Source organism: Diceros bicornis, chromosome 3, assembly GCF_020826845.1.
Source record: "Diceros bicornis minor isolate mBicDic1 chromosome 3, mDicBic1.mat.cur, whole genome shotgun sequence".
Lineage (NCBI taxonomy): Eukaryota > Metazoa > Chordata > Mammalia > Perissodactyla > Rhinocerotidae > Diceros > Diceros bicornis.
The window spans coordinates 83,653,218-83,665,362 of record NC_080742.1 but is presented as its reverse complement, the minus strand read 5'-3'; the positions used below and the strand labels follow the sequence as shown (position 1 = coordinate 83,665,362).

Below are 12,145 nucleotides of genomic sequence, written 5' to 3'. Positions count from 1 at the left end.
CTGTCTGCCTTACCTGTCTCCACAGGTGTAAGTATCCCCCAGGCAACCAGCCTTGCCCTGCAGGGCAGGAAAGGAGAGTGACTATGGGGAGGACCAGACCACAGCCTACACTCACTGGGATCTCAGATCTTCAAAAGTGAACCTGGGAAATCCGGACTAGTAGCAACCGCCAAAACCTCCCCCTACAGGAAAGTTGTAAGTTAGATTTCCTGAGGCTTCTGAAGTGTGCAGCCACAGCTCCCACCTCCCCCACCTCTACCTGCGCTGGGCATTCCCAGACTAGACTGGAGCCTATAAAACCAGCTAAGATTGGTTTTCTGATCCGTGAAAGGCAGTTCCTCTGGGCCTTATCACGAGCTCTTTCCTCTGCTTAGAATGCCTTCTGCTAGATACCCACATGGAGATCTCATTTGAGCAAGCACCGGGAGGAGGCTTCACAGATTGTACAAATGTCACGGGGTCAGAAAGGCTGTCTGACCATCCTGTACAAGACAGTACTCTGACCTCCAGTATTCCTATGTTACCAAACCCAAACACAGGTTCTTTTACCTGCCGCACAGTAGGGCCAGTAATTGAAATGTCAGGCTTATGGAAAGGAAAGAGGATTACTATCGAAAGGCAGCCAGATGAGGAAATGGGAGTTAGAACTCAGATCCACCTCCTCGTAGGGAAAATGGTAGGGGTTTTCATCTGGGGTTTTAGGTAGGGGAGGGGGATCATGTGGCCTTGCTGGTTGGCACCTTCTCACCAGCCTGTGTTTGGCCTTGAAGACTGAATTTCTTTTCCCTTGACTGTCTGGACTTTTCTGGTTAGTTTTCATCTTCCGCCTGTGTTTGGCCTTGTGAGGCTGAATCTTGACATCTGGACCTTGACTTCCTGGGAAAGACAGCTCACTCATATACTAAAGAGGGACAGAAAGCCCTGGTTAGTTTGAAACAACAGTTTGATTATGCTGAATATGCACAATTGCAGTTAGCAAAGCTTATCTCAAAGTTTTTTTGGCTCTAGGGAAGAATTTTTTTAGCTTCTTCGTGCTCGGTTTCATTTATTCCCCTGGCCCGGATACATCTTTCTCCATAGTACTTATTACCATGTGACAAACTAGATATTTAACTTATTTAATTTATTGTCTCCCTCCCCCACTAAAATATAAGCTGCATGAAAGCAGAGATTTTTGTCTTAATTGTTTGCTACTATATCCCCAGAGCCTAAAACAGGGCTGTTATAGGCTTATAGTAGATGCTCAATAAATATTTATTCAGTGCATGAGGGAGGGCAGTTTCAATGAGGGCCCAGCCACCTTCAGGCAGGACAGCCCTATTGGAAGGAATATAAACTCTTGGATTACTCCTGTGTGTGGGCTTCTGACTGGTTCCCTGTCCAAAGCATTCCTCTTCCCCCATTTTCCCTTCATACCATTTTACTGGCTCTTTAAAGATATTTGGAGACATTTCACTGAGTTGTCTTATGCCATGGAGAAGGCACTAGATTCTCCAGCTCCTTCATTGGCTCCAGTTAGTTGATCTGATTAAGCCTTTGCTGCTTATGCTCTGGCGCCTGCTGTGAAAGTAGCAGGTAGCCTGGAGATCATTTAAGAAGGTTCTGTCGGGGGCCCGCAGCAGTTCCATTATACAAAGAACATTATGTGGGTGCCCACAAGGTGAACCACAAGTTATCTTTTCTTCCAATCTAATAATCTCTCTTTGCCTTTGAGCCTTAGAGTTGGGAGAGAAGGGAGGGCAAGGAATATGGGGATAGCAGGGGGAAAACATTTAATGGGCACCTACTAGAAGCCAGGTACCGCGAGAGGTGTCAGGGACATATTAATATGCAAGACCGGAGTCTCTGCCCTCAGGACTAGCTCTGGCTGTTTGGAGAAGCCAGACGACTGAAGCACACACACTCTGGCTGCAGCATGGAGGCTGGATTGGATGGGAGCAAGGCTGGAAGGAGGATGGAGGCCAGTTGGGAAGCTGTGGCATTCCAAGCAAGAAATGAGACTAGACTGGTGTCAGTGGGGATGAAGAGCAGAGGGAGGATCTGAGGATTATTGAGGAGTGTGATCAGCTGGACTTGGTGACTGATTGGCTAAGGTGAGTAAGGAGCAGGTGTGGTCAGTGACTGGCAGGTTTCTGGCTTAGGCATCTGGTGGATGATAATGCCATTCATAGAACTCAGGAAGAGGAGACTGTGGGACATCCAGACACACTCTTTTGGGACAAACAGGGACCCTTAACCGGTAAGTAAGACTGGATCCTGGAGCCTGGCCACTATCCTACCTCATGCCCCTGGAGGCTTCAACTATTATCTATCCACTGAGGACTCCAAAATCTTACCTCCAGCCCAGACCTTCCTCCTGAGCTCCTGCCCAAATACCTGGGGATATTTCCATCTGAATATCCTACAGATGTCTCAAACTTAACTGTACCAGTTCTGTTCAGAAGCATTTATGGAGGCTCAGAGTTCAAAATGGTGAATGAGGGCTTTAGTCCTGCTACATTAGACTGTAGAATTCAGCTCCTGTTTCTCCAAAGTATAATTGTGTCACCACAAAATCAGGATTACCTCGGGGTCTTGTTAAATGACAAATTCCTGGGACCAACCCAAACCTACTCAATCAGAATTGCTTGGGATGGTGCCTGGGAATCTGTGTTTGGAGCAAGCTCCGGGTGATTCTTAGGGATACAGGTTTGAGAATCACATTTCATGGTAATAGAGGGTATAAGTGGTCAGCTGCCAATCATCAGGCTTCCATGTATCAGTGACTATTTTAAGCTTAATAGTAATAGTAATACTGATAACATTTTGTAACTGCAAAATACTTTTACATACCACTTTTACATATTTCATTTGAACCTTACGTGGCCCTATAAATTCCTTTTTTCCTCATCTTAGAAATAGGAAACTGAAGTTTAGGGAGACTAAATGTTTTATTTAAGGTCTCAAATTCACATATCTGATTCCAAGTCCACCAGTGCTCTGCTGAGAGCTTCACAGCAGTGTCAATGAGTCAGTCAACTTGTGAGACAGGGCAGTTGAGTGAATGAGGATGAACTACCCCTCCTCCTGAAGAGTATTAGAGCACAGACCACCACACAGGGTCTCTTTAATAGCTGGAGCAGTCTGCATGGAGCAGAGATCAATCTCGTTAACCCTGGGTAACCAAAGAAAACAGGGCAGAGGTGTAAGAGCCCCTGCAGCTATCTCAGGTTCTGGAGTTACCTTGGACCTGGCCACCCACTTCCGAAATATTGGCCATGAAAACCCTATGAATAGCAGTAGAGCATTGTCTGATACAGTGGTGGAAGGTGAAAGTATAGTGCAAAAAACCAGGCAGGGCTCCACTCTGTTGTACACAGAGTTGCTAGGAGTCGGAATCAACTCTATGGCGCTAAGAACAACACAGGATGCAATTGAGGGGATCAACTCACAAAATAGATATTGCGTCAATCAGAAAAGTGTCTTTTATTGATGTCATAATAGTTTCTAACATTGTGAAATTTCAGTTGTACATTATTGTTTCTCAGTCACCATATAAATGGGCCCCTTCACCCCTTGTGCCCGCCCCCCTTTCCCCTTTCCCCTGGTAACAACCAAACTATTCTCTCTGTCCTTGTGTTAGTTTATCTTCCACATATGAATGAAATCATACGGTGCTTGTCCTCTGTCTGGCTAATTTTGCTTAACATAACCCTCCAGGTCCCTCCATTTAGTTGCAAATGGGACAATTTTGTCTTTTTTATGTCAGTAGCATTCCATTGTATGTATATACCACATCTTCTTTATCCATCATCAATTGATGGACACTTGGGTTCTTCCACTTGTTGGCTATAGTGAATAATGCTGCAGTGAACATAGCGGTGCATAAGTCTCTTTGGATTGTTGATTTCAAGTTTTTTGGATAAATACCAAGTACTGGGATAGCCAGATCATAAAGTATTTCTATTTTTAATTTTTTGAGGAATCTCTGTACTGTTTTCCATAGTGGCTGCACCAGTTTGCATTCCCACTGGCAGTGAATGAGGGTTCCCTTTTCTCCACAACCTCTCCAACATTTGTTATTTTTGTCTTGGTGATTATAGCCATTCTGACGGTGTAAGGTGATATCTTACTGTAGTTTTGACTTGCATGTCTCTGATGATTAGTGATGTTGAACATCTTTTCATGTGCCTGTTGGCCATCTGTATATCTTCCTTGGAAAAATATCTGTTCATATCCATTGCCCATTTTGTGATCAGGTTTTTTTTTTTGTTGTTCAGTTGTGTGAGTTCTTTATATATTTTTGAGATTAACCCCTTCAGATATATGATTTGCAAATATTTTCTCCCAGCTCATGGGTTGTCTTTTCATTTTGATCCTGGTTTCCTTTGCCTTGCAGAAGCTCTTTAGTCTGATCAAGTCCCACTTGTTTATTTTTTCTTTTGTTTCCCTTGCTTGAGTAGACATGGAATTTGAAATGATCCCTCTAAGACTGATGTCAAAGAGTGTAATGTCTATATTCTGTTCTAGGAGTTTTATAGTTTCAGGTCTTGCCTTCAAGTCTTTGATCCATTTTGAGTTAATGTTTGTGTGTGGTGAAAGATAATGGTCTACTTTCATTCTTTTGCATGTGGCCTTCCAATTTTCCCAGCACCATTTATTGAAGGGACTTTACTTTCTCCGTTGTATGTTCTTGGCTCCTTTGTTGAAGATTAGCTGTCAATAGATGTGTGGTTTTATTTCTGGGCTTTCAATTCTGTTCCATTGGTCTGTGTGTCTGTTTTTGTACCAGTACCATGCTGTTTTGATTATTATAGTTTGAGGTTTGCATAAATAATCTCATACATGAGATATTCCATTTTATGATAGCCTCTTATTTCCTTAGACTAAGTGGATTCCATCCCTTTCCTCCTCCTCTTCTAAGTTGTTACTGTCACAAACTGTTCCATATTGTGTTGTGAGCTTTTGGTTAAAGTGACAAGGTTATATTTATTTTTGATGTTTTCCTTCCAGTTATCTTTGATGTTATGATTAAGTATTTTCTAACCTATTCTGATAGAGAGCTGCAATTTTTCTGACTTTATCTACCTATTTTTCTCCTTGCTCAAGGCTTTGTATCCCCTGTCTCTCTCTCTCTCTCTTTTTTTTTTGTTTTTCAGGTATAAGGGCCTTCTTGAGCATTTGTTGCAGTGGGGGTCTTTTGGCAATGAACTCCCTTAGCTTTTGTTTACCTGGAGAAGTTTTTATTTCTCCATCGTACCTGAAGGATATTATTGCTGGATAGAGTATTCTTGGCTGAAAGTTTTTGTCTTTCAGAATTTTGAATACATCATTCCATTCTTTCCTAGCCTGTAAGGTTTCTGCTGAGAAATCCACTGAAAGCCTGATAGGAGTTCCTTTGTACATTAGTTTTTTTGTCTTGCTGCCCTTAATACTTTTTCTTTTATTGACTCTTGCAGCTTTAATACTATATGCCTTGGAAAGGGTCTTTTTATGTTGATATAGTTAGGAGATCTATTGATTTCATTCACTTGTAATTCCAGCTCCTTCCCTAGGATTGGGATGTTCTCTCCTATTATTTCTTTGAATAAGCTTTCTGCTCCTTTTTCCCTCTGTTCTCCCTTTGGAATACATATAATCCTCATATTGCATTTCCTAATTGAGTTGGCTATTTCTCAGAGAATTTCTTCATTTCTGTTTAGTTTACTTCTCCTCCTTCATCTGGAGAATTTCTGTATTCCTAGCGTCTAGGTTTCTAATTCTAGCCTCTATATTGTCAGCTCTATTCTTTAAAGATTCCAGATTTTTCTTTATCTGCTCCATTGTGTTTTTCATCTCCAACATTTCTGAATGGTTTTCTTTATAGTTTCAAACTCTTTTATGAAGAAGTTTATTATTTCATTGAACTGTCTATCTGCATTTTATTGTAACTCATTGAGCTTTTTTTATGATAGCTATTTTGAATTCTCTGTCTTTTAAATTATAAATTTCTGTGCCTTCAGGATTGATTTCTGGGTGCTTATCATTTTCCTTCTGGTCTGGAGATTTAATAAATTTATGCATACTATTTGAGGGCGTGGGTTTGTTTTTCCTCATGATGAAAATATCTGGGTTACAGCTTCCACCTGCCACCCCTTGGTGGGGGTCAAGACCTGTGTATTCTGAGCCTGTTGTGATCTGAGGGCACTCTGGCCAACTGGCTGAACTGGAGAACCAGGTGGGGGTGTCGGGACGCTTTCTTTCACCTGCCCGATCCCAAGGTCTTCTCGTGATTCCCTCACTATCTGCTCTCCTGGGGTAATAGCTTAATGAAGACACCCACATAACAGTTCTATCACCTTTGTGTTGCAGTTTCCCATGGGCTGAGAGGGAACTTTGAGAGTGACAGTTTTCCTGCAGAGGGGTGCCCTGCCGCCCTCTCTCTCTGTGAGAGCTGTGCGGTCCCAGGGTCGCTGCCACTGGGCAAAGAGAAGAGTTCTCCTTACCTCCTTCTGCTTCCTCCTTGGGGTCCAGCACCTCCACCTTCAGACATATGGCTGCGTGGTTCTCTCAGATGTCTTTTGTGTTGTGTGAATGTCCTCTGTTGGTATATGAATGTCCTTTTTGTTGTATCTTAGGGGAGAGAGTCTAAGGGAGAGCTCACTCCACCATGATGCTGATGTCACTCCTCTCAGAATAGGTTTTAAACACAGAAATCAAGTGAGTAACTATGAGCAAAGCCCATCAAAGCTCTCCTGTGCACCTTGGCCAGCAGACGTCTTGTGTTCTGTTCTATGACAAGGCCATTCCCCAAATGAGGAGGGACTAGACTACTCAAAATTGGGTTATTGGAAGCATCCTCCCCCCGCCTTTTCCTTGTGCCAAGTTCACCAATGGACCATCTGATTCTCCTGGCACTTGACAACATGAAGAGTTGTGGCATTCCCATGTCTTTCTCCTGGTAAACTAAAAGGGAATTTCTGATTGTGATAGCCTTCCAACATAGGTGGAAGGGGATGTCATCTATGCCAGTGCTACCATAAACACTCTCTCTCTGTGTGACAGGTGTATTTCTCATTGAACAATGAAAAAAGTGGCATCTTGATGTCTCCCTCAGGACCCTCTGCAGCGCAGTTATCATGAATCAGCCTTTCAGAACCTGCTCACCCCTGGACACCGCAAGAACCAGGTCCAGCGGGCCTGTTCTTCACACTAGCTCCACATGCAGGAGTCTATTAGTGATTTCTACGTGGAAAAAGAAATGTGAAACAACCAAAATGTTCAACATTAGGGAAAAGCTTAAATAAATTATGATGCCTCCATCTTATGCAATATTATATTGTCATTAAAAATCATGTTTTTTTCCAACGACTATTTAATTACTTAGAGAAATACTCACACTACATGTTAAAAATGTACGTTTCACACTCCAAAAACAATTCTGGCAGTTTGTTATAAATTAAACATGCAGTTACCACACAACTCAGTAATTGTACTCTTGGGCGTTTATCCCAGAGAAATGAAAACTTACCTTCACACAAAAACATATATACAAATGTTTATAGCCACTTTATTCATAATAGTGAAAAACTGGAAAGCACTCAAATGTCCATCAACTCTTTTTGGTAGAAGCTAAAATAAACAAGGGTAACAGGCAATACTGGGACCCAGGGCATGGCTGGTCTACCTCAACTCTTCCGGTTAAACAAACTGTGGTGCAGCCACACCATGGAATACTATGCAGCAATAAAGAGAAGTGAATTAGTGAGGCACACACAACCTGAATGGATCTCAAGTAGAATAAGCTGAGTGAAAAAAGCCAATCCCATAAGGTTACATATGTACCAAAAGGTGTGATTCCATTTATACAACATTTTTTTTTTTTTTTTTTTTTTTTTTTTTGTGAGGAGATCAGCCCTGAGCTAACATCCGCCAATCCTCCTCCTTTTTTGCTGAGGAAGACGGCCCTGGGCTAACATCGGTGCCTATCTTCCTCCACTTTATATGGGACGCCGCCACAGCATGGCTTACCAAGCAGTGCATCGGTGCACGCCCGGGATCCGAACCAGCGAACCCCGGGCCGCCGCAGCGGAGTGCGCGCACTTAACCGCTTGCGCCACCGGGCCGGCCCCTATACAACATTTTTGAAAAGACAAAATTCAGAGATTTTGGAGAACAGATTAGTGGTTGCCAGGGATCAGTGATGAGTGGGGCATATGAGAGGAAGAGAGTGTGATTATAAAGGGGCTCCTTGTGGTGATGGAACTGTTCTGCGTCTTGACTGTAGTTGTGGCTGCATGAACCTACATGTGTGATAAAATTGCAGTGAACTAAACACACACACACACACACACACACACACAAATATGTACCAGGAAACAGGGAAATCTGAATAATATCAGTGAATTGTAAATGTCAATATCCTGGTTGTGATAGTGAACTCTACTTTTGTAAGATGTTACCATTGGGGGAAATTTGATAAAGGGTACATGGGATCTCTCTGTATTATTTCTTACAACTGCGTGTGAATTCTACAATTATCTCAGAATAAAAAGGTTTAATTAAGTAATGTGATACAAAATTGTACATGCAATGTGATTGATTTATATAATATTTTTGATATATATGTACACAAAATATTTACAATTATTGGCTTTAGGTAGTAGAGGTGTTGGATTTTATGGATGATTTCTGACTGTCTTTATGCTTTTTAATATTTTTCAAATTCCTTACTATGAACACATATTAATTTTGTTTGATAAATATAATGAATATCTTTAAACATAGTGTGTTCATTTGTCATAACAACCATATCTTAGTGCTAACTCACGCAAAGCTTTTATCAACTAACCCCTAAAACTTTTAACTATAAACTGCTGCTAAACTAGGAATTCCCAATCTTGTGCTTATATGATTCTATTTTTGGAACCAAATAAAGGACCTCACTACTGAACTCTGATTATGGAATGAGTTGTGTCACTTGTCTGTCTCCCAGCTTCCTCATCTGCAACATAAAGACCTGGGATTAGATGTGTCACTGACCAGGCACCCCAAGAAACTCAAGGGTGGGTTTGGAAGCATTTAACCATTTTTCCAAGTTGTTTTTTTCCCTTTTGTTCTGTTAGTGAGATGCAACCACCAACCACCTTGAAACCGACCAAGCCTCACCATAAGAGCTACATCCATGATTTTTGCCTCATTTATAATGCTAAGATCTCTCCAGGAGGAGCTTAGGCCTCATTACCACAACGTGCAGTGTATGTGGAAGCATGTTTTCCAAATGAGCCTGTGCAAGCGAATACCCATCTCTCCCTTTTGAATATTCATTCCCCATCCAAAATAAAGTTCCCTAATTTGAGGGATCCCTTTGAGGATGCCATGACCTTGGAAATGATTCCTCATGGTCTCTTATTTGCTGCAAATACACTTTACTTTGTGAGACAACTTCCACTGGTATAGTGTCTTATTTAACTCACCAGGAGGTGAGCCCACTTGGTTTGGTAACAGAAGGACCCCGAGGTCCTTCCAGCTCTTACAGTCCACAGGCCTCGTGCTGGTGTCAGGCACCTGCTGGGAACATTGGTCTGTCTGTTTAGAGGGAATGAGTCGCAAAGACTGAAAGTGAGCCACCTTCTCTCAGGCCACTGTGATCATATCCCTTGAATAGCCCTCATTCTCACTAGCTCAAGTAAAAATGAGAACCTGCCTCTCTCTCACCCCTCTGACTTCCACCCCAGAAGGCAGCAAAGTCCCCATTTGCTCAGGGCAGTAAACTGCCAACAATGGCATTAGGCTGCCAGCAGTAGGAATCTGTAGATTTATGAGTCTATAAAATCATTCATTTTAACTCCTGGAGCAATTCAAGTCTCCTAGGTTAATCAGTAATATTGCCTTCACAAACATCAAGTGGAGGACAGCATAGGGGAACCTCGTCTCTGTTGCCACACTTCCTAAAAAACAACTTGTTGTCCTATACATATATATATATACGTATATATATATACATTTTTTTTTTCTAATTCCATGGAGAACCCTCACCGGTACACCTTGCAAAAGATTTCTTCACTTTCAACTGAATTTGCCATTCCTTTATAGTTGTCTGATATATGGAATACTGTGCAGCAATGAAAACAAATGAGGTAGATCTCTACGTACAAATATGAAATCATCCTCAACTCATATTATTGCATGGAAACAGCAAGTTGCAGAGTGATAAATTTATGTAAATATTTGTCCTCCCAAAACTCACAAAACAAAACGTTATTTTTCAAGGGAATATCAGTAGATATGTAAACGTCTAGCAAGGGATCTGGAAGCATTCATACCAAACTAATAATAGTAGTTAATTCTGTAATGGTTGAAAGACCAGGGTGAGGTCAAAATGCTTTCATTTGTACAAGGGGAATGTGTATTGTTTGTGTAATTAAAATTAATTTTATAAAGAAAATTAATCAAGAAGTTGACCAATGATTGAATTATGAGAAGTGAACTCACTGGACCCATGGTCTTGCTCATCTTTTCATTTCATCCTTCCAGTTCTCCAGGCTCAAAACCTGGGAGTCACCCTTGGCTCTCTGTTTTCTGTCATGCCTCTCCCCAGTCAATGCATCAGGATAGTCTGCTGGCTTTGACTTCAATATCCAATGATTTCTAAACTCCTCCACCACCACCTCTCATATTTTCTTGCCTGTATTATTTTAATGGTCTCCCTGCTTCCACCCTTGTGCCCTCACTCTCTGTTCTCAACACAGCAGCCAGAGTAGTCCCGTGAAAACCCTGCACCCCTCCCCGTTGCCCCACTAACCTCACCTGTCACTATACTCCTCATCTCACTCCCTCACTCTGCTCCAGCTACAGGGATGCCTTGCTTTGCACTAGGCACACTCCTGTCCCAGGGCTCTTGCATCTGCTATGCCCTCTGCCGAGAGCACTCTCCCTATCATATATATGTGGCTTGCTCCTTGGTCTCCTTCAGCTTGTGGCTCAAATTTCATCTTTTCTGAGAGTTTTCCCCGACCACTCTATTTAAAATGGACACCCTCCTTTGTACTCCCTCTCTCCCTCTCTGCTTTGTTTTTCTCCTCAGCACTTAGCACCTTCTTCTTCCTCTTTTTTTTTTTTTTTTTAAGGAACTAAAAAAGGAATTTGTTTATTGAGGCAAGAGGATGCAGTCAATATAAAAATAAATAACTTATCTGGCTTTAACTGACTTTTCTTTCTCTGCTTGTCAAATAGGAGTTGGATTTTGTTTGTACATTTTCTAAGAGTCCCAATCTGCTCCTGAAGTCCTTATGCAGGGGAAGCTATGGGGCAGATTCCTTAAGCGACACCTTGGGAGAACTCTTATCACGGTGGGAGTAATCGCTCAACGCTGCCTACCTCTTTCCCTTCTGCTTCATGTGTATTACAATATAGTCATTGCACTCAGCGGTGAGCCCAGCAATTAGGGAAAAGAAGCTCTGGAAGCCCACTTTGCCATCTCACCACTGGTCCAGGTCCTCCATTATTTTGTCTGCATCCAGAGGGTCTTTTCGATTTCCCAAAAATCCAGGGATCTCTTCTTCCATGAATACTCTCAGGAGTACTTTGTTAAATAGCCTTTATCCCCAGCAAATTTGTGAAACACAAACATCATGGTTTCCATGATGTCTTCCACTTGAGATGGCATTTTGGTGAGGTCTGTTGAAACCTTGGCCGGAAGGTATGGTGGGGTTGCTTGGCTAGCTGGGACGAGAGGTAGTCTATCACCTTCTAATACACTATAAACCCATTTATCTTATTTTTTATCTCACCACACTAGAATTAAAACTCAACAAGGGCTAGCATTTATGTCTGTTTTGTTAATCATTGTATCTCCAAGCACCTAAAACAATGTTTAGCAAACAAGGAACATGCAATAAATATTTCTTGAATGAGTAAAGACTATATTAACCACAAAGTTTCATGAGTGACACTATAATAATGGGGAAAATCCCATACTTAGACACATTGGTTAGCTTTTGAATTTTGAGTAAATCACATAGCCTCAATTTTCTTTATTTTTTTATTGTGGTAAAAAAACACATGAGATCTACCCATAACAAATTTGTAAGTGTACAGTACAGTATTGTTAACTATAAGCACAATATTGTACAGCAGATGTCTAGAACTTTTTCAGCTTACATAACTGAAACTCTACAGTCATTGA

At 41.7% G+C, this 12,145-nt stretch overlaps 1 pseudogene; it reads right to left on the bottom strand.

Moving 5' to 3' along the window:
* Positions 1-11,333: 11,333 nt before the first annotated feature.
* Positions 11,334-11,626, bottom strand: LOC131397622 (protein S100-A10-like; annotated as a pseudogene).
* Between the last annotated feature and the right edge of the window lie 519 nt (positions 11,627-12,145).